This window comes from Microcebus murinus, chromosome 28 (genome assembly GCF_040939455.1).
Source record: "Microcebus murinus isolate Inina chromosome 28, M.murinus_Inina_mat1.0, whole genome shotgun sequence".
NCBI classification, from domain to species: domain Eukaryota; kingdom Metazoa; phylum Chordata; class Mammalia; order Primates; family Cheirogaleidae; genus Microcebus; species Microcebus murinus.
The window spans coordinates 5,384,028-5,391,932 of record NC_134131.1 but is presented as its reverse complement, the minus strand read 5'-3'; the positions used below and the strand labels follow the sequence as shown (position 1 = coordinate 5,391,932).

General features: G+C 51.5%; 1 pseudogene; it reads left to right on the top strand.

Annotated features, from left to right (window-relative positions):
• Window positions 1-362: 362 nt before the first annotated feature.
• LOC105883833 (peptidyl-prolyl cis-trans isomerase A pseudogene) lies at window positions 363-677 on the top strand (annotated as a pseudogene).
• Window positions 678-7,905: the final 7,228 nt, after the last annotated feature.

Sequence of the window (7,905 nt, the reverse complement as noted above, 5' to 3'; positions counted from 1 at the left end):
AGAGTGCTGGGATTACAGGCGTGAGCCACCGCGCCCGGCCTTCCCTGCTTTCTTGATAAAAGAGGATTTTCTGTTACTAACTTTGAAAAGTCTCCAACTTTCCTTCTTGCCCTCTTCTGAACAATAGCTGGGCTCCCCCCAACTTCGCTCAACCCCAACCTGTCAAAATTACACCCCGAGGCTTTGCAGAGGCTGCTGCTTCCCGGAGTCCCCTGCTACCCTGCGAGCCCTTGGGCCGCATCTCCTTTGAGCTATTTTTAGACAAAGTTCCAAAGACAGCAGAAAACTTTCGTGCTCTGAGCACTGCAGAGAGAGGATTTGGCTCTAGGGGTTCCTGCTTTCACAGAATGATTCCAGGGTTGATGTGCCAGGGTGGTGACTTCACACGCCATAATGGTACTGCTGGCAAGTCTATCTACGGGGAGAAATTTGGGGGTGACAACTTCATTCTGAATCACACAGGTGCTGGCATCTTGCCCAAGGCAAATGCTGGACCCAACACGAATGGTTCCCAGTTTTTCGTCTGCACGGCCAAGACTGAGTGGTTGGATGGCAAGCACGTGGTCTTAGGCAAGGTGAAAGAGGGCATGGATATTGTGGACGCCATGGAGCGCTTTGGGTCCAGGACTGGCAAGACCACCAAGAGCATCGCCATTGCTGACCGTGGACAAGTCTAATAAATTCGACTTAAATGTTTTATCTCAACCATCATACCATTCCTTCTGTAGCTCGGGAGAGCACCCCTCTACCCCATTTGCTCGCAATAGCCTAAGATCTTTGTGCTCTCGCTGCAGTTCTTTGGGTCCCCATATTTTCCTTACCCCTTCACAGGTAGCTGGATTGCAGAGTTAAGTTTACGATTATGAAATAAAAACTAAATAACAAAAAACAAAAATTACACCCCGATTCTCGTGAATGGCCAAAACCTAGACACGAGGCTGAAGTCTGTCGATGGGGGGAAAGTTGGCTGAATCACGATATTCCAGGCGACAGAGTGGGGTAAGAGGTGGCCATCAGCCTTGAGCGCAGCCCGGAGGGATGGCCGGGTACGTGGTGGAGGGAGAAAGACGAGAAGCTGTGGCGTTCTGTGCTGGACACCCTGTAAGTGGGCGGCTGGGTTTGGGTACATCTGTACCAACAAGAAAAGGACCCACCACCCCAAGAAGTCAACACTCCCTGCTTCAAGGGGCCCAGAAGGGACATGGGGGGGGGGGCTGGCATTTTCTTTCCACACCTAGGTGCCAAGAGTCTGGTTCAAGAGAAGATAGAGTCCTTTGTAGCCCCTAGAGCTAGGCCGGCCTGGCATGCATACAATGGGTGCTCAATAAGTGCTTTCAAAAGTTGGGAATGGGCCGAGCCATTTAGTAATCGCTTCCTAACAAGCGGGGGAAATAAAGGGTTTAGAGCCCCGCCACGAATCAGAATCCAGCTGAATGGAAGAACGAAACCTAATATTCAGTCTGTCACCACGTGCAGGGCTTGTTGAAACGTGGGTTTCTGGGCCCCGGCCCGGAGTGTCTGGTTCGGTAGGGCTGTGGGGGGAGGAGGGGGCTGAGAATTTGCATTTCTAGAAGGTTCCCAGGTGATTCTGTTGTGTGGTCTCAGGGAAAATCACTCCATTGAAAGCAAAGGAAGAAATTACACAAAGAAAAGTGAGACTGGGCCAACCACTCCTGGACCGGGTGGCCCATCGGAATCAGACCCAACCGCTGTGTTGGCACGCGGACTCCTGAGCGGGCCGCCACCTGAAGCGCAGGGTGGGGCCCAGGACTCTGCATTTTTAAAAACAAATTCCTCCAGGTAAGTCTAAATCACAGCCAGGTGTGAGAACTGCTAGATGCCCCTGCACATATTTACAGCTCTGTAGGATGGAGACTAACACTAACGTGTAAGGGAACAAACAAGGAGGTGTGGATTTGCATGGGATGGCGTAGAAACCTGAGTGGCTGTGCTATAAAAAGCTGCTTCAGATGTTTCAGAAAAACATCAAACCCCCCATCGTTAAATACGGAAAGACTCGAAAAGATGATTGCTGGCCACCAGAACTATTACCCGCCAGTTTCCTCTGGAAATCTCTGGAAATCTCTGGAACTCTCTGGAACTCCCTGGAAATCTCTGGAACTCTCTGGAAATCTCTGGAACTCCCTGGAAATCTCTGGAACTCTCTGGAAATCTCTGGAACTCCCTGGAAATCTCTGGAACTCTCTGGAACTCCCTGGAAATCTCTGGAACTCTCTGGAACTCCCTGGAAATCTCTGGAACTCTCTGGAAATCTCTGGAACTCTCTGGAAATCTCTGGAACTCTCTGGAACTCCCTGGAAATCTCTGGAACTCCCTGGAACTCTCTGCGGGGGACTTCTCCAATAAAATCTTTCCCAGGGCGGCTGCCCCATGCATCAGAGAAGGGTGGAGGGGAAAGGGGCCCTCCACCAGCTCGCCTCGCCCACCCTGCCTCTGCCCTTCCCCAAGTCCTGCAAAACCCGCTAAGGCGCCTGAGGGGAGATGTCCCCAGCCACGGCGACCCCAACAGCAAGTGCCCGCTGAGTCGGGACAGCCCCCACACACTCAGGTGTGTCCTCCCCTAACCCCCATGGGGAAGTACTTTTTCCTTGACATGGGGAAACTGAGGCTCCAAAAGGCTTAAATAACAACAGCGGCACAGGCAAAAGAAGTTGGGGCTTCTCGGCCTAAATAACTTAGTGGCTAAATGCAAAACGGCAATGGCCTTGCTCAGAAGGCAACGCCCATCACTCACGCAGCCGCCGCCAGTGTGTTTTGGAGCTTAATCAGGTGAAACTCTTAAAAGGCACATCTCAAACAGGAGGCTGGATTTTGTTTTTGTTTCGTGAAGTCACTAGAAAGAAAGTGAGCTGGCAAACGGGACTCAGTCAGCTTTCCGGAAGCTTCGGTTCCTCCACATAGCAGGGACAGTCTCGGCAGGGTGCGAAGCTCTCTCCTGTCACCTGCCCACTCGAGAGCTTCCTGCCCGCTCCAGCTTTGGGCTGCACCTGCCACTCGGACTTTCAGCCTGGGACAGCCCTCAGGTCAGGGGACTCGGGTCCCAGCAGGCCCAGGTGGGCCTGCCTTTCTCGTTTTCCTCCCCTGCACCTGCAGGGCAGAAATGAACCTGCCGAGCACTGGAGTCCGAGTCCAGCGCCTTAGCAAGACTGCCCTGACCTGCTGGATAGGAAAGGTGAGCAGGACCCTAGAGACGGGGACCTGGTCCCCTGCTTCTGGACTGTCGTGGGCACCAGAATCACTGGAACCCTTATTTAAAGTACGGATGACCAGCAGGGCGAGGTGGCGCGTGCCTGTAGTCCCAGCACTTTGGGAGGCCGAGGCAGGAGGACCGCTTGAGGCCAGGAGTTGGAGGCTGCCGCGAGCTATGATCTCACCGCCGCACTCCAGCCTGGGTGACAGAGCGAGACTCTGTCTCTAAACAGGAAAAGAAAAGAAAAAATTCCCAGGACTTCCAGCCAGAGCCTCAGAATCCCGGGGCTGGGGCCTGGCACATACATCAAAGGTTCCCCAGTGATAAAAGCTGCTACTGCCCCCGATGCCCCCCACACAGCTGGCAGCCACGACCAGGGACACGTGTGACCCCTCGTAGCAGCCCAGCACGTCGGTGCCAGCCTGGGCCCCCGACCCCGGCCGGCGATTTCCTTGACGTACCTTTTCTCTACTTCAACATCACGTCCCGTGAGGTCGCCGGTTGATCGGGCTGAGCTGTTCGAAATTAGGGAGCAATGACAAACTCCCAGGCTGAAGGTCATCAAGTCCACCACACCTTGGTACAGGATGGGCCGGTGCAGTAACCCACGTTGCTTATTTTAATCCCCAAACGGGCGACATTATGGTCAAGCCCATTTCACAGATTGGAAAACAGAGACCTTGAGAAAACACCTGATTCAGCTGCCTCCGGCGTGAGGCCTTTGTAAAGACTGGGCGTATTTAAGCATCGGATCAAGGCCAGGCACCTTGTGAATCCTATTGAACCGATCACCTAATGGCAATAATAGATACTGAGAGCTATTGTGCAGCAGGTGCTCCGCCAGGTGCTGTTCACGCCTCGTGGCGTTTGATCTTCTCAACAGCAGGTCCCATTGCTCTACCCATCTTACAGATGGGAAAACCAAGGCTCGGAGGAGTAAGGGAGTTGGCCGAGTTTGCACAGCGGCTAAACGGCCCGGCAGCCTGTGCTTGTCGGCCCCTCCTGGGAGCAAATGGCACCTGCCACGCACACCTCCCCCCACGCAGGGCTGGCACCCAGTGGGTGCTTTGGAGACAGGCAGGGATCGGGGACATGGCTCCCGAGAGAAGGTGCTTTTCCTTCCCACGAGTGTCCTTGGAGAGGAGCCACCAAGAGGCCCGTCTGCTGGCAGCTGCACGGCAGGGCCTTTGGGGAGAGCAGGTCGTTTGGAAAGGGTGGCAGTGGGGACCTAACCCTGGGGCAGTCGCAGCCCTCCTGCCAAGCCAGGCAGGAAGCGCCCTCGGCTTCCCTGTTGTCCCCACGCCAGGCGCAGCCCCCGCAGGGCCCTGTCCTGCAACCGCGAGGTGTTTCCCGCAAAGCTCCTTAATTGGCCATTGTCCTCAGCTGGCCCTGGCTCGCTCCAGCCCCTCATCTGGGCAGGAAGGATTTGCCTCTGTGGACAGTTTTGTTTTGCAGGGAGGTCCCCTGGTCCCGAGGGGGTGCAGGGTGGCACTTCAGAGTTGGGAGGGGCCAGGTTCCAGGGCCACCGGGGCCAGCGCCTGTCATCCGTGCAAAAGTGCACAGGGCAGCTAGGAGCAGGTGCAGCCGGCTCGCCCCCGAGAACCTTCTAGACTAGCGGGAAGGAAAACTCAATATATAACAGGCGCTAAAGGACAATTGTGCATGTGTGTGCCCCTTTTTGACCACGATGGCTAAAAGAACAGAAAAAAATAATAATAATAATAATAAGATGGCCTTTATTGACTTTTTTGTTTTACAAAAGGGAAAATGAAACCAAAAAGTACAAGGGCCGGAGGGAGCCAGGTGACCAGGCGCACACCGACAATCGTCCCTGCCCCCTGCTCTGCGGAACGACACAGCCTCAGAACCCTTCTTACCACGCGTGCCCGTGCCCAGTGCCAGCCCTGCCCCCCACAGCGACCGTGGCCGAGTTGGTCGGGTTGAACTCCCACTTTTCTAGAAGCCTTTTGCAAAGGCTGACGGGAGCAGGAGGACAGGAGGAGCAGGAGGACAGGTCGTGGGAGGAAGCAGGAGGGACAGGCGCGGCGACCGGCAGGGGAGGCTGGGGAGGGTGTCGCAGGCAGTGGGAACGTCCCAGAAGGGAACAGGATTTCACTTGGAGCGAGAAAATGAGCGTCCTGTTTCCTTGCTAATAGAAATTCCGAAATAGCCCTGGGGCTGGGAAACAAAGGGCTTCTAAGAGACTCTCTCTGCGCCTTAGCAGGTCATGTCCCACAGCACAGCTACAGGTGTGCCCGTAGCTAGCGCTGTCACCTGGGTACTGAGCGTCCCGTTCAAAAGCATCAAGTCAAGTGGTGCATGCAGTCCTAGAACTCACATGCAAACACAGAAGCCCATGCCATCGTTTCTCTCTCATCCACTCTTTTTTTCTCTGTCTTTTTTTTAATTTCAGCATATTATGGGGTTACCAGGAAGAAAAAGGTTGGAAAAGGCCGGGCGCGGTGGCTCACGCCTGTCATCCTAGCACTCTGGGAGGCCGAGGCGGGAGGATTGCTCGAGGTCAGGAGTTCCAAACCAGCCTGAGCAAGAGCGAGACCCCGTCTCTACTATAACTAGAAAGAAATTAATTGGCCAACTAATATATAGAGAAAAAAATGAGCCAGGCACACTGGCACATGCCTGTAGTCCCAGCTACTTGGGAGGCTGAGGCAGGAGGATCGCTTGAGCCCAGGAGTTTGAGGTTGCTGTGAGCTAGGCTGACGCCACGGCACTCACTCTAGCCCATTAGACAGAGTGAGACTCTGTCTCAAAAAAAAAAACAAAACAAAAAATCTTGCAGTCATTTTGCCTCATTTTTCTCTCACAGTCCTTATCCAATCTGTTGACAAATCATGGTAGGTGTCCACCTGCAAAATGTATCCAGAATTTGACACACCGGAATATTATTCAGCCATGAAAAATAATGCAATCCTGTCATTTGCAGCAATCTGGATGGAACTGGGGGGATGTTATATTAAGTGCAACAAGCCAGGCACGGAAAGACAAATATCACATGTTCCCATTCATATGTGGGAGCTTAAAAAGTGGATCTCGTGGAAGTAGTGAGTAGAGTCATGGTGATTAGAGGCTGAGAAAAAAAGGGAGTGGAGGATGAAAAGTTGGTAATGGATGCAAAAATACAGTTAGAAGGAGTAAGATCTAGGGTTCGGTAGCACAATAAGGTCATTAACAATAATGTATTATATCATATAGTTCAAAATAGCTAGAAGGTTTGGAAAGTTCCCGACACAAATGATAAATGTTCAAGGTGATGAATACATCCCACTGCTCAGCTTTGATCATTGCACATTGTATGCATGTGTCAAAATATCACGAGCACCCCATAAATATGTAAAAACATCACGTATCCATAAAAACTAAAAATAGCTGGACACGGTGGCATGCACCTGTCACCCCAGCTACTCTGGAGGCTGAGGTGGGAGGATTGCTTGAGCCCAGGAGTTCGAGACCAACCTGGGCAACATGGCAAGACTCTACATCCATTTTTTTACAAATTAAATTTAAAAAATAATAAAATTGTTTAAAACCGTATCCGGAATTTAAGCACTGCATTCATTGAGACTTTTTCTCTGCCTGTCCCACTGCCCCAAATTTCTCTCTTTTGGTTTTTTTTTATCCACAGTACTTTTTGCTTTCTGAAAGTACCGTGTTTATTCGGTTCTTTGTGTGTTTAGTTCTGCTTCCCCTCTCCAGAAGGGAAGCTCCGTGAAGACAGGGGCCGCTGTCCTGTCTGAGTGTCGCAGAACTTGCGTTCTCCGCACACAAGCGACGGTCCCAGCTGCCAGCCCCACGGGATTGAAATCCTGTCCTGCCTCTGCTTGGACACTGCACCCCTGCTGGTTCTCTCCTGGGTGCCTGCTGTCACCCACACACACCTGAGCGCGACTTACCTGCCTCCCTCCCACGTCCTGCTGCCTGTCACTTGGTCCTGCTGTCTGTCCTTCAAAATGCATCTTGCATATTGTCCCAAAGCCCTGTGGCAGCACTGCGAGACGCGTCTACATGTCTTCTGTTGTGGTTACTTTGAAGTTTGTTGAGTTATATTGTTTTGACAGGGCTGTCACAGCTCAAAACGTGTCGCTGACTAAAAACATATGCAGGTCCCTTTTTGCCTTCCCTCTCTCTCTCTTTTTTTTTTCCTTTTAAAGAAAAGCTCCACCATTGTCCTGCAACTAAGCAGATGGCCACGAGAGGGCGCCCCGAGGCCGTGTTTCGGCTCCAAAGGCCCAGAGACACAGCAGAAGGTGCAAAAACTTCCATTTTTATCAGTGATTTCTTTCCCTGTTCCAAAAATCTACCTCTCAGCGGTTACACAAAATTTGGGAGCAGGCTGGGAAAATAAAAGACTGCTACTACATTAGTAATGAATAATAATAATAAGCTGTAAGAACCTTCTTCCAGTTAGTAAGAGCCTCACAAAAGGGCATTTTCTCAGATATGGTTTGTTCTAGGTTATTTTATCAGAGTCGAATAAAAGTGTATATAGATCATGGATCTAGTAACAAGGAGGAAATAATCTTAAAATTTTTTTTAAAAAAGTGTATGGATCAACAGCTATGAGCACAAAGCGAAGAAATCTGAAACTCCTGCAATTGCAGCCTTGAGAAAAATTTTTTCTATAATAAAACCTCCAAACAAGACTGATAATGTCATAGAAAGGGGTGAAGAATACT